The sequence below is a fragment of the Pygocentrus nattereri genome, chromosome 21 (genome assembly GCF_015220715.1).
Source record: "Pygocentrus nattereri isolate fPygNat1 chromosome 21, fPygNat1.pri, whole genome shotgun sequence".
NCBI lineage: Eukaryota > Metazoa > Chordata > Actinopteri > Characiformes > Serrasalmidae > Pygocentrus > Pygocentrus nattereri.
Window position 1 is genome coordinate 6976299 of NC_051231.1, and position 15451 is coordinate 6991749.

At 39.0% G+C, this 15451-nt stretch overlaps 1 protein-coding gene across 5 annotated transcripts in view; it reads right to left on the reverse strand.

The window, feature by feature from the left end:
• slmapa (sarcolemma associated protein a) overlaps positions 1 to 15451 on the reverse strand; it is a 68520-nt gene that overhangs the window by 50393 nt on the left and 2676 nt on the right. The gene's annotated exons all lie outside the window — the stretch shown is intronic.

The window sequence follows — 15451 nt, forward strand, 5'->3', positions numbered from 1 at the left end:
ATGGTGATTACATACTAGGCACTGAACGTGCCACAAAAGGTTCTAACCATTCAACTAGTTACTAAACCTGAGGGCGATCGCTTTATTGAGGCATCCTTTCCGGTTTAAAGACACTGTATCTGATTCTGTTAAAGGGACGTTATAGAGCTGAATGTTATTGGTCATGCTATGCAATATTCTGTAGTTCAGCATTTTCTCCATCAGCCTCATTTGTTAGACATAATTCACAATGTTAGAGTTTTCTTTCAAAAATCTTCTCTCACTACAATTCCCAGCAAACATGTAAATACACCACACAAATCACTGAGAATCCCTGCTGTTTCAGCCAATCCTGACTGCTACCTTAGCCATCAGATACTATATCGCTACCTTCAGCTGTTGGTTTGGTTTCTTCCTTAAACGAGGAGGCTTTTCTGTTTGCCTGAGTTTGAACGATTTGCCTGATCATTTGAAGACTACAACAACCCGAAAGCAGTTCCTCAAAAGTTCCTCCAAATTTCCTCCCACTTTGAAGACACATCAAGGTGGGGGTGTCTAATCTTTAAACCATGAAATCTCACTCTAGAGACTAATGCAGGACTGCTGTAATTTAAAAAGGCTCAACTTATTTCACTGATGTTCAAAAGCAGCACATGATCACTGCACATCTACAACAGCTGCAGCATCTAGCTATTGCTAACTCAACTAAAGTGAACTCTGCAGGTAGTCTCACTGGTCAGAGTCAGTTTATTTCCATGAGAAATATTAACTGCCATCACACATAAAAAGCAATATGACTAGTTGGTGTTGAGGGCTAAATTAAAAAAATACAACATGAGGCAGCCAGGGAAAAAAAAAAAAAAAAAGACAATTTGACCCTAGAAAATTAATTAAGGGTTCAAAAATCTCATTGGCAGGGCTTAACAATGACCGTTGCTTGGTGCCCTGGTTTCACATTTTGGCCACTTTTATAAGACCTGACCATACACCTTTGAGGGTGCACATTGACAATTTTTCACAATTAATAACAAAACCACATTTTACCCTCCCACACAAGATTCAGGGCCTATTTGGTTATCAAGTATTCTAAGAACCATCATTACAGCTAAAAATAACAGCACAGTTTCATAAACTGTTTCTTTTTCAAAGGAGCACTTGACTGGTGTTGAATCATGTTTGTGAGTTGTAAAAAAAAAATATATATATATTTCTGTGAATTTGGTCACACAATTCACTGAGTTACTGGCCTGTCCAGCCAGTGCAAATGTAATGTATATCTGGGCACCTTTACACTAATATTAAAATAATACTGACTATTGTTTGCTGCACCTCTAGCATGTGGCATTAAATATTAAAATACATCCCAAAACAATGGAAGGATTGTAACGGTGCAAAACAAATAAACTTCCTATTGCAGTAATTTCGCTGTCTGCCCCAAGTCAGTTCCTTGTGGAAGCAGAAAGAAAGCTACACTGTCGGGATGTAATTACACGTATCATGTTAAGTAGAGGCAGTGAGTGGAGGCAGGTTAGAAAGGTCAATAGCCCATTGGCCCTTGAGTTTATCGCTGGCCTGCACATTCATTAGATATGCTCAGTCACCATCACAAGCAGAGCACCTGCAAGTGCAGCCACCGTTGCTGAGTCACGCGATTTCTCTTTATAGGTCTGTGTGCACAGAGAAAAAAAAGGGAGAAGGGGGGGGAGAAAAAAAAAAAAAAAAAAAAAAAAAAAAAAAAAAAAAAAAAGAGGCATTTCATTTTTCACAGGGATTCGCCCCCACATCCTGTCCCTACTGACTGCATGTCTATTCCAAAAGAGGCCTCAAAGACCCACCAGTCTTTTCGATCTCACTGTCTAAAACGACAATATATCTAGCCACACAGAAAACCGTTTCTGGCTGCATCAACACTTCTCTGGCTGATCTAGGGGGGTGTGCACGCCTGAGAATGTGTGAACACAAATATTTGATCCAAAAGGGAACATGTTCTTTTCAATCATGAGGGGCAGAGCACCACAGGGACCTATAGCAGGTGAAGAAGTATACCATAGTATATCTGGCACCAAACCAATACCGACATGACTGACAGAGGTGACGTAGCCCAACTATTTTCACAGCACACTTTACGTAAGAGCAAACTCTGCTAAACGTGGCAACACTAGGCCACCAATGCAAGCTCGGAGAAGAAGTGCGCCATTGTCACTTCAAGGTGATAATTAAAGGAGAAGAAACTATAGGCAGAAGAGGGCTATTTTTGTACCCAAACGAAGATGGGAGAGCAGTCCACAAAAAAAAAAAAAAAAAAAAAAAAAAAAAAAAAAAAAAAAAAAAAAACACACCCCACCACACACCTCTCAGTTGGCTCCGTTTTGTATACTAATAGCAACCAAAAAAACCTGTCAGATATTTAAGGGATTAAATCACAGAAACCAAGTTCTCATTTTAAGGTATTATGTAAACATCGCTTAACCTATATAAAAAAATAAAATAAATAAAATAAATAAAATAAAGAGAGAGAGAGAGAGAGAGAGAGAGAGAGAGAGAGAGAGAGAGAGAGAGAGAGAGAGAGAGTGTGTAAATAAATAAATAAATAAATAAATAAATAAATAAGGACCACTGACTTCCCAGTTCATACATGGAAAGTAAGCTAAAAGAATAAGCCCATTTTGAAGCCTCTGTTTCAATTCATTTAAATATATCCACCTATTCAGCCTAGATTAGCCCTGCCTGCTCACACTAAAGCCAATCAGCACAGAGCTCATTTACATGCAGTCATCAAAACGCCAGAGGAAAAAAAAACTGCTTGATTTAAAAGGTCATACCAAAATGACAAATGACTGTATTAAGCTCAAAACACACAAACGTCCAGAGTCAGGCAAAGATTTGAAACTTTTATTTTTGCCAATACTGCAATTTCACCAAGAACCCAATACCGTAACATTTCAACTCTGACATAAGCACCAAGTTAACACAGGTATATTTATTATTTGAAGAGTTCTGTTCATACAAAAGTCTGAATTAATATAAAAAGATTAATTTTAAAAAGACCCTGAAATTGAATAAACCCAACAGAAAACACAAAACAAGACTAAATTAAACAGAAAAAGTGACATTGACTGGATACCACAAATGTATGAAACGAATAAACACATTTGGCCAAGAAAAGACACATTCCTGCACATTCTTTTAGCACACAGCATCACTTGTGCTCACCAGGACAGGCCATGTAAACAGATACTACATTACCATTGCAAGGTTTAGATCTGTTCGCTAAAGTCTTAATCTAATTAAATGCTTTACCTGAATGTTAAAGGCAATTACATCAAACGTATTCACGTCCAGGCAAGTACTACCGATTATTAGCAAAAGAGCAATCTACAGATTTTTCAGATAATTAATCAAGTAAATATCTTAAATGTGCAAACCAATAAAAATTATTTAACTGAATTACAAAGAGCAGACTAAACACAAAGCTGACTGAAAGAATATTCAAAGTAATGACATCTCAGAATCACAATATAAAGGTCGATGATGGAATCTAGATGTAGGCCAACACATATATATTCACATTTCTGTGGACAGTTAACAGGCCCACCTAACCCTCCACAGGGTCACAGGGGACCATCATCTTGCCTGGACAATACTTTTCTGTGAAGTGCCTCACAGAACAGTTCATTATGTACTTTGTACATGGCATTTGAGGTTCAGTGAGATGGCAATTTTGGGTGCAAATTAAGATGCACAAATGCGGCATGACACTTTTAAGGGTGAAAAGTGCATTAATTCATTATTGAATCAGGTATGGGTTAATTTGTTAAACATTTTCCAGTAAGTACATTTACTTTATTAGAAAAATGCAACTTCTTATAAATGAATGTGCTTAAAACATAAGAGCTTGGAGTTTTTTCATTGCAGTTTTATATTCCACCTCTTGTGTAAACAGCTTTGTGTATTCACTGGAATCAAACTGAGTCACTGCGGATTTATGGTGAATTAACTGATTAAACACACTGAGGTCAGAAATACACGATACAGAGAAAAGTATCAGGGCACACCTCTTAATCACGGAATTCAGATGTTTATTTCAGTTTCATTGCCACAGGTGTATAAAATCAAATATCAAAACCTAGCTGTGCAGTCTGTCTTTACAAACACCTGTGAAAGAATGGGCCGTTATAAAGAGCTCAGGGAATTCGAGCGTAGTGCTGTAATAAGATGCCACCATTTCAAGAAGTCAGTTCACGAATCTTCTTCCCTCCTATATATTCCACGATCAACTCTCAGTGGTATTACTGAAAAGTGGAAGCATTTAGAATCACCATGGCGGAGCAGCTTCATGCAAGCCTTACATCACCTAGCACAAGGCAGAGCATCGAGTGGAGTGGTGTAAAGCATGCTGAAAACGTATTCTGTGGAGCGATGAATCACGCTTCTCTAAGTGGTAGTCTGATGGTAGTCTGATGCCATGAGAACGTTACCTGTCTGACTGTGTCTTGCCAACTGTAAAGTTTGGTGGAGGAGGGATAATGCTATGGGGTTGTTTTTCCAGGGTTTTGCCTAGACCCCTTAGTTCCTGTGAAAGGAAGTCTTAATGCTTTAGCCTGCCAAGACATTTTGGACAGTTACATGCTTACAATTTTGCCTTTTCTGTTCCAGCATGCCTAAGCCCCAGTGTACAAAAGTAAGGTCCATAAAGGCATGGCTGGGTGATTCTGATAAGGAAGAACTTGACTGACCTCAACCTCATCGAACACCTTTGAGATAAACTGGAACAGAAATTGGGAGCCACGCCCTCTCATCCAACATCAGTGTTTGACCTCACAAATTCTCTTCTGGACAAAAAACTCCCACAGACTTAAAATCCAAAATCTTACAGAAAGCTTCCCAGAGGAGTGGAAGCTGTTACAGCTGCAAAACAAGGACCAACTCCATATTAATGTCTATGGATTTAGAATGGGATGTCAAAAGCTCCCATAGGTGTTGTGTAGGTTAAGATTAAGTGACCCTTATTAGTCCTACAACCGGACGTTGCGCGCACACACACACGGGGGCAGTGAGCACACTTGCCCACAGTGGTGGGCAGCCCAATCTGCAGCGCCCAGAGAGCAGTTGGGGGTTAGGTGTCTTGCTGAAGGATACAGTCATGTGCTGTCGGCTCTGGGGATCGAACCGGTGACCTTCCGGTCACAAGGCTGCTTCCCTAACCTCCAGCCCATGACTGCCACTATAGGTGTCCCAATACTTTTGTCCAGAGTGTGTACACTCCTACATTTCCCCTACCTGAAACTACTCTGTTCTAGTGAATGTGAGACAAGGCACAAAGCTGAAATAAGTCTCAGACCTGCAAGCCAGGCTGCTAATCACAGGGCCAGACAACAACATAGCTCTAATCCAAATTATGCCCTTAAGTTCTGTGTTTCTGGTGCGACAATTTCAACAGCCTTCTGACCAGATAGCTGTGTTTTTAAACAGAAAATGGAAGAGAAAAAAAAAAGGGAAAGAAGGGGGGAAATAAGAGCATAAAATTTCATCTTTGACTAGACCCATAGCACCTGAAGATCAAAAAAGGAAGCCAAAGTAGAAGATTTGTCACACCTGATGGACCAAACGGACAACCATAAACACACAGCAGCTAGTTGTTTTCCTATGAACACGAGGTCAGAGGATCAAAGTCAAGACACTCCACACATACAGTTACACACATCACACACTGACTCATTCTCTGGATTGGGCCCAAAACTTCAGCCTGTGGGTGTTTCCGTGAAAAGGCCTTTACAGTGCTTCACACAGGACAAAACGTCTTCAGCCTTTCTACGAAGACATGATGTATTGTCACTGTGGTAAAAATCTAGAAAAGATTTTGGCATTCAGGAACATTTTTTAAATTAGGCAATGATTGTTTTGCAGCCCACTTAAGTCTATTTTTTTAAAACATTACAAATGTTAGGACCCAGTCTACATTCCGAGAAAATGACAAAAAGCAACTGTCTTGCAAACGCAATGTCAGCAACCGCTGAGACGACTCCACCATACAAATAACATTTTTAATTGACAGTCTGCAAACAAAGCCCACCTTCAGCCAATCACTGACACTTCAGAGCACAAGTAAGGGGGAAAAAAGATGCAGATCAAACTCAGTTCAAATCTGAAATAAAAATGACTGTGGCAATGAATTAGTCTGAATTATTAGGCTAAGAGAGGTGTGACATTGTTATTGGAAATACGGATGCACAATGATACATTTACAGCGGTATCGGCTCGCAGTCTCCACTCTAATTCTTCCCAAAGGTGTTCTATCGAGTTGAGGTCAGGACTCTGTGCAGGCCAGTCAAGTTCTTCCACACCAAACTCGCTCATGCATTCTTTATGGACCTGCTTTGTGCACTGGTGCGCAGTCATGTTGGAACAGGAAGGAGCCGTCCCCAAACCGTTCCCACAAAGTTGGGAACATGAAATTGTCCAAAATCTCTTGGTCTGCTGAAGCATTAAGAGCTCCTTTCACTGGAACTAAAGGGCTGAGCCCAACTCCTGAAAAACAACCCCACAACATAATCCCCCCTCCACCAAACTTTACACTAGGCACAATGCTGTTCTCTTGGCAACCTCCAAAGCCAGAGTCATCCATCACATTGCCAGATGGAGAAGTGGGATTCATCACTCCAGAGAACACATCTCCACTGCTCTAGAGTCCAGTGGCGGCGCTTTACACCACTGCATTCAACGATTTGCATTGCGCTTGGTGATGTAAGGCTTGGATGCAGCTGCTCGGCCATGGAAACCCATTACATGAAGCTCTCTACACGGTTCTTGAGCTAATCTGAAGGCCACATGAAGTTTGGAAGTCTGTAGTGACACTATAGAAAGTCGGTGCTTGGTTTTATACACCTGTGGCCGTTGAAGTGACTGGAACACCTGAATTCAATGATTTGGATGGGTGAGCGAATACTTGTAGCAATATAGTGTAAATTAAAACACCAACTGGTTGGATGGGGAAAAAAGGCTACTTCAGTGACCATATAAGCAAGGAAAGCAGTATTAACTACCATTCACTAGAAGTTCACTTAAAAAGCAAATAACGGTGCTAGTCTCCCAGATTACTTCTGAGTCACTTATTTTACTTAACTCCTCGTGCACCAATTTAGATTTTTTTAAAAAAGTTTAAAAATTAATGTCTTTTCATTGAGATATAAATATTTCAGGTTTATAAATTTGAAGATTCGAACAATAAATGGCCATCGCTAGTGATAAAACTCTGCACTTAGGCTGGCTATGCTACACATTCTTTTTAATTTCCCAATGCTCAATCTGCAAAAAAAAAAAAAAAAAAAAAAAAAAAAAAAAAAAGAGGTGAAAAGGAGCCAAGAGTGTTCCCTCAATGCACACTAAACTCTGTGGGCTCGTGGCAGCTGCAAACCACAGCATAATATTTAAAGCAAGTACACATCTATATGCAGTAAGAGAAGCCTGTGCCTGAGACTTCTTTCATTGGATAAATGACAGTTGGCAGGTTAAGCTAGGGTGCATTACTGCCACCTACTGAGGTCTAGCTACACTCTTTATGCCTGCATGTTCACATCAGTACCAACTCTGCCTCTTTTAGGCTGGCCCACTAGGCAGTTCAACAAAAACATGTATTCTGCTATCATACATGCTAAAAACACTGTTGCGGCATATGACGGTGAAATCTAATAACGTAATAACTGTGCCAGGCCTACACAGTATTTCAGACCCCGAAACAAGAGGCAAATATTAGAGGCAGTGAAACGAAAGCCAAAGCAAAAGTAAAATGGTCATCACTTCAATCACCACACAGTTCCACCTCATATTATAAGGATCTCCATTTGAACTCATGCTGCCAGACCTCTGAGATCAGACTGAGTTAAATCTCTGAGGGTCTGTCCTGGTATGAGGATGCTAACCAGGAATTAATCACATACTTAACTCTATGAGCTCAAAATGGTCAAATCCACAGCCCAAAAGCTCCTACAGAAACCACCCAATCATTTAAAAAGACAAGCTCAAGAAACAAAATGTTTTCTTATCTTGACAGGCACTTTCCTTTAAACTCATAATTACCTCATTATATTCTGAGGCTGTATCTATTGATTAATCTAGCCAACTTAACCTGCATAGACTTTTAAAAATTCCAAAATATTTCATTGAAAAAATAAATCTTTGAAAAGCCTTCATTAAAAAGCAGCCCTGTTTCTCACTAAGAAAAAAAAAACGGAAGTAGAATCTGAAATATGTATTATCACAAATTTCTCATCAATTTTGATTCTTTCAGAAGGTAACTTAAGCTTATTAAGTCAACTTTATTCCAGTTATCATGACAGCCCTATTATTTTCAGAAGGTGCAGCAGGGAGTTCCACGACAGATATACGATCTGCAAACAATAGGGGCTGGAGGGGGAGTCCTGACTTTAAGGCCAAGTCAAAGCATTCAAGTGTTTACGGTAGCTTAGAAACCAAAAAGGCAACTTGAGGAAAGTAATTAAGCCATCCCTAGCAACAGCTCTGAAAAGCGCAAACAGGGACTTAATACAGTAAAGCCCACAAGTTGAGGGAAAAGGCACACTATCTTGAACAAATGGGTGAGATGTGTATAGGAGGAAAGAAAGAAAGAAAGAAAGAGAAAAAAAAAAAAATATTCCCTAAAGCCAGTTCTCCACCAATTCATTACCAGGACAAACCAGCATTGACAAGCCATTAAGGCAAAGCAGTATTAAGGAATGATTTCCAGACTGTTCACAACAGTTCTCACCAAGACAGAAATCTTTGGATTTTACTAGGATGTAGCCAACTTTGCCACAGTGATGGAAACTGTCAGTAGTACCCACAACAAGAACCAACCTCTGACAGCAGGTCGGTCATGATCGTTTTGATGACAATGAACCGTCATATAACCAACAATGTATAGTGACAACAAGCATGGTGAAGAATGAACAGCCAACTATTGTACCCTATAAAGCAGCTGCATTATTTAAACACCAACGTGTGCAAGCAATAAGCCCAGGGTTGCGACAAACCTATACGGCAAACAGATCATTTTACAATACTAATAAATATTTTCAGGATTTGCATCGATCATTTTACGCACCAGTCCAAATCCAATTGAACTGAACCAATTATGCGCTCTTTTTAGAACGAATGAAACACAGCGTTTGTCAATTTTCTTCAAGCACAGATGATATCCATGATGGCCTGAGAAAAAGCTTATCACCACAACAGCTAAATTCAAAATGATAAAGACAAAATTGTCCCACCTCTGCCAAAATACCAAATCATGAGCCAAACTGAATCATGGCTATATGCACTGTTACACCCATTCAATTTAACTGCCTTTTTGTTGTATGTAGCCATAAAAATACAAAGTTAGCTATACCGGCTATAAAGCTGGCTATACCGATTCCTAGCTCCAACCAATGACCGACAATGACAGACACTCAAAGAAACAAACATTAAAAAGGTACTAATGCACCAGTCAATAGTTATAATTTTTTTGTTTTTGCGTTGCCTACAATAAGTCTCAATAAACACATTTTCTGCTCTCTTCTTTGTACGTGTTAGAAAACACATTCTGTTTATTGTAAAACATCTAAGATAAAAACAGTAGAAAACAACGGCGAGCAACACAATTATTATGTAATTATGTGATTATGTAATGTTACGGTTCTACCTGAAAGGAAAAATAAACAGAAATCATGCCTTTCTACAGCTTAACTATTGTACTGGGGTCTCTCTCTCACTCACACTCCACACTCCACACTCCACACTCCACACTCCACACTCTCACACACACACACTCTCACACACACACTCTCACACACACACTCTCTCACACACACACACACACACACACACACACACAAAGCCACTTATCCACAGGGAAACCACAGGGTTTCCTTAAGCCACAGGGAAACACCCTGGACAGGGGTCGGCAGTCCATCGAAGGGCAGGGTCACATTCAGATTCACTTATTTCTAAAAAAAACTAAACAGACCCAAACATCCAAGATCAGATCAAAGACTGGGGGGGGGGGGGGGGGGGGGGAATCTAACAGAGGAATCACAATCACTGTCAGACTGGAATAAAGAGGACCTTCCGTATTTATTAACTAAACCTGCAACTAATATAAAGGCTAGCCTCCAAGCACAAACAACTGGCCATGTGCTAAAAAGTCATCTTGAGGTTTTAATTAACAGGGATGAATTATAATTAACAGTAAAAGCCAGGCTTCAATACACATTCTCAGCAAACTCCAATAAATAAGTCAAGCTGCAAAAACACCTGCACTTTGTCGAAAACAGTTAAGGAAAATGAGACCCGCACTCAAGTTCACATCATGAGGAAATTAAAATGAAAATGTGTGCATTACTTGACTATGATTCATCAAGCTGCTCTACAGAAGTGGAACAGTAGATGACTCGGGGCAGGGGCAAGCTCATTTTAATATCGCATATGAAACGCACTCATGTGAATTACCATTTTGTCAGTGTGACCTAATACACTAATCCAAAGGTCTGAGTAGTAAATGTTCTTTTCTTCTATTTGGTTTTTATGTCAGATTTGATTTTTTTTTTTTTTTTTATTATAACTGGGATATAAATCTTATGTGTCTCAGCTCTTCCAGATAAAGTGGCTGGCAGCAGGCTCATTTTAGCTTAAAAGCTGCTGATGCAAGTCAGCGTCCTGTGCAGCTGCTTCTCATACTTTGCAGAGGGTGGAGGTCCCCCCACAGGGAGCTGGGGGAGTGAGGCCTGGTGGCTAAAGTCAGCTGCTAAGCAGTTGTCCCTTCTCAGAGCTGCTGATAATAACAGACACTGGAGAGGGGTACAAATTCCAGCTGACTATTTTCAGCACTGACATCAGAAGTTTAACTTTGCTGGAAAACGGGGACCAATCAATAGCTGCTACCGAGAGGCTTTCGGCAGCCTGAATCCAAAACGATGGTTTTGTACGAGGGGAACAAAATGTACAGTCATATATCAACCACTATATTCACTGACAGCTATATGCCCTTCAGTCCACACAAAAGAGAGGCAATACCAGGTGACACACATGCAATAACTTATTGAAACTGAAGAAATAAATACCTGTAGGCCTCAGGATCTGCTAGTCAGTGCTTAAAGGAATCGATGGTGCAATAATAGGACTAATGTTCAAAGATGGTTCTGCCCTTATCAGACCTTTTAAGACAACCAGATCAAGTCAGATCAGCCAGATCAACTGCAGTTTAAGTGCGATTTTGCGTTATTATTAGACATATTAGTGCAACATACTCAAACTTAAAATTATTGGGATCCTCTACAATTCATAGGTTTATAGGGAAATTTGGGACCCTCTACAATTCACAGGCACAAACTGCCAGCTAATTTCTTAAATGACGTATCCAGCTTCTGCCCACAAATGCATTTTTTGTAGCAAATTGGACAAACTTCACAGAATACTGACAAGCATCCCATTCAACCTAATAACTGTATGACAAAAGTTTAGAGTCACCACATAACATTGTGTTTCCAGCTGAAAATGCTACACAACTAGACAGGAAATTTGCCAGCATGCTGTCACTAGCTCAGATTATCCAAACACAAACGCTGATCTTTCACGTGCACAAAAAATATCATCTGAATCCAATAACTCACTCAGTAGTAGTCGACAGATAATATTGCATTTGCATAACTATAAAATACAACTCAAAACATGAACTCCTTGGACACTTTAGCCTCAGACGTTATTCCTGGTGTCACTGAGCTACACAGACCTGTTGAAAAAGACAGATGAGCAGCATGAGAACAAAACTATGAAACATGCTTTACTTATAGCAATATACAAGCGTTCTTCTGACTCTGAAAAACCCGCTGTACAGCGCTACTTGATTTAAGGCAACTAATGTAATAAGATGCACCTAATTTAAAGTCAGGTATATTTTAGTGATTTAACTGTGAAGGCACATTGCAAAGGTATTTACAAAATCATGTAACGACAATATATTTGAATTTATGGTTGCGAGTCCCTTTTTGAGCTCCTTTTTGTTACAAACATCACTGACTTCTTACCTCTTGTGTGTACATATTTTGAAAGCCAACAGATAACCATGAGGTAGCATGAGCAATAATACATATGATGCTCCAATATTTAACATAGTATTCATTAAATGTAAGATGTTCAAAATTTTCACACTGCAAACAACAAATTAATAGTAAATTAATATCAGCCACAAATATCGGTTATCTGTGTTGTTAGTAATCGGCAGTGGCCGTGAAAAAAATAAATTAAAACAAAAAAATTATCACTTGACCACCCACCCCACCCCCATCACTCAGTGTCCATATTTTAACAATAAATAAATAATAAGTTTTAATTAATTGCCACCAAAGAATCTAACAAATTACACTGAAAATATAACTTCACTTACCCTGTACCAGCCACACCATGCAAGCATTTAAGAAAATGAAATTAGGTTCTAAATATATCTGCATATTGATCCCAACTACTTACGTCAATTAAGCACTTACCATAGAAAAAAATACAGCTATATACTGTTCAAGTAAAAACCTGGATTCTAAAATCAGTTTATTCTACAACTGGTCAATTAGGCCAATTACTAGTCAAGCTAATACTAACCCTGAGCCAGATAGACAAGCATTTGTGTTATTGAACTAATGCAGTAGGGGTTGCTAAGGAGATAATACTCTGGATTAAACCTGCAGATTGGGTCCATTTTATTAAGTAGGAAAAAGCCAAACTTACTCAAGAAACACAAAGCCTACAGTGATTATCCTCCACACAGGAGGCAGCAAAATCTTGGTAAATCACGCAAAGGCATCCATTAAGCTGCGTTTCATCATCATCTCCCTTATGGATGTCACAGAGCGAGGACAAGTACACCACAAGATTCAGAGGCCCACTAAAAGTAAAAAGGAACGAAAATAAAACAAAAATGTAGGGGTTGGGCAATATGAAGCTACGTCGGCATAAATGTGATAAATTATGTTACAAAACAAAGTATACCAGGAATATTGTCAATACTTACAGAACACCAAACAAAATTAAAACAATTTTTACTTAAATAGTTCATTTTGCAATGGCTGAAATAAAAAAAAAACTCGCTTTTATAACTGTACATCAAGAAAATGTCAACTCTTACTTCTGCCACTTCATTCTTCCTTTACGTGTTTGCATAAGAAACTGCAGAGTGTGCAAAATTATGAAAAACATTCAGGGCGAATAGCTGATGCTTCATTCAACTGTGATTGATCTAAACGCTCGTCAGACCACATAAAAATTCTAGGTCACAGCAAAGTCGAAAGCAAGGTATTCATACTACATTTGCATGTAGGTTATGAACATATAATCACAGTTAGCAATGACTAAAATACAACTGACACAAATCAAAATAATGTAATTTGCATAATGCTATTAGGTACCCATTTCAATCACTGTGAGCAACATCAGCTTTTTGACGCAACTACTCCTTTGAAATCCTTCTAAAAAACAATTTAATATAACCCATTTTCTGTTACACTAAACACTACAACAGTTCTGCAAATGACAAAAACACGAGCCACCAGTTTGATACACCTGAATCTGCCACCGTCACAGTTTCAGTCCTTTGTAGCGCAAAGCTACACAAAGGTAGACAGGTGGTCATGCTGGCACACCCATGACATTAATGCACACTTGGAGTGGCAATTTTTGTCCGGCACCATTTTTATGACCTTCTTGGCACCTCATTTCAACTAAGAAGAGGCCAATGAGTCACTCCTTATGGGTCACCAACACTCTTATTAGCACAATGTCCACTGTTTGAAATCTAAAAAAAAAAAAACACCACTGCTTCCATTCACGTACACTTACTGGTTATGATGATACAAGACAGACATGGCAATGCTCATTCCAGTTATATACAGAATGCAAAATAAACTTTAGATAAAAAAAAAAAAGTGTTTACGCATTCAGCAAATTTCAGCAATATAAAAGGATCAATAATTAAATAAATAAAATAAAAATGGATTTGTAGCATGCATTAACCATTACTGCCCAACACAGCATACAAAACAAGCCATACTATTCTACTTTGGACAGCAATTAACTTCACCTCTAATAAGCACCAGAGCTACATCTAAAAGGGGTCAAGCTGACTGTTGTTCCAGTTGAAAAGGCACTAAATTACTTAAGCCTGTTCTTGAAAATCAAAACTACCCTAGACATCCTGGCATTCAAAAAAATGTTCTACCCATCATGAGGAACAAAGTGAAGCATTAAACCTGCTGGCTCAAAATGGTCTAAGATTCGTAGCTCAAAAAAGACAAGATATCATAAGTCAGCAAATACTTCACCAGGGATGCACACCTTCAAGAACAGTATGTATAATGACAAACCTTAAAAGACATGCGTAGTCCATGGGAAAGTAAACCAATCTGTCTTCACACATAACTGAAGTGACATGTTTTGGTGTTGGTTAATCAGTTATATAAAAGTATGCTGTTTGCATGTGATCTTTCTTTAATAAAAACTTAAAACTACAGCAAGTGACTGTACGCTTCTTTTTAAACTGTCCGTTGCAAAATCTACCTGGGTGCATTCGCTAACAGGTTTGCTTTTCTTTTTTTTTTGCCTAGTCGGGTTAAGTAAAACCTCTGCAAGTAAGCTTAAATACTTTTGACAGGTTAAACTGCCTCACCCAGTTCTTTCTCAGGGACACAAGCTCCCTTAATTACAATACCACACCTTAATTTCTAATAAAATACTTCATCACCTTTGCTATTCTACCATACTTCTCATCCGTTGCAATCAATCATAATTCAACAACATAAATGCTCATTTGGTCATCCTGAATTTTGCTCAGCTAAAAAAAATTTTGCAGTTCCAAGTTCTGCAATCAGGTGTTCATGGGCTTGTACCAAACACTTGTCCACTTAAACCTACTCTCTTTGACTGTATGAAGACTGTTCTACACAGAGAGGGGGGGGGGTACTTTAGTTTGGTTTTTCAACACGGAGTTGCCTACAAACAACTCCAAAATAATTTAGAGTGCAACAGTGGACAGCAAATGTGCAGAGCGCATCTATTAAATCGAACAATCCACCGTTTTCCAAACTAGTCTTTATCTTGCGGCATCTGTAATCCATGGTCAGATACCACAGAGAATTATTTAGTTGCGTTTCCCTGCACTTAAAAAAAGAAGAGAAAACCAGACGACTAAACACACTCATAATCGAAGCTAGAAGGCAGGTGCGAGTCAGTAAATATATGCAATGATGAACAGAATGGAACAGATATATAAAATATATCGAGAAAAACACTGCAGAAAATATTTAACTCCCATCCCCATAAAAACTGAACAACTTGAGACTCAGCTAGAGACCACCCTAAAACCTGCTTGAGCCCAGCACTGCAGCATATCCTTTTCATTCTAAGATCAAGCTCATTCAAGCTGCAAAGCAAGTGGCTTGTCACCAGTAGTTCA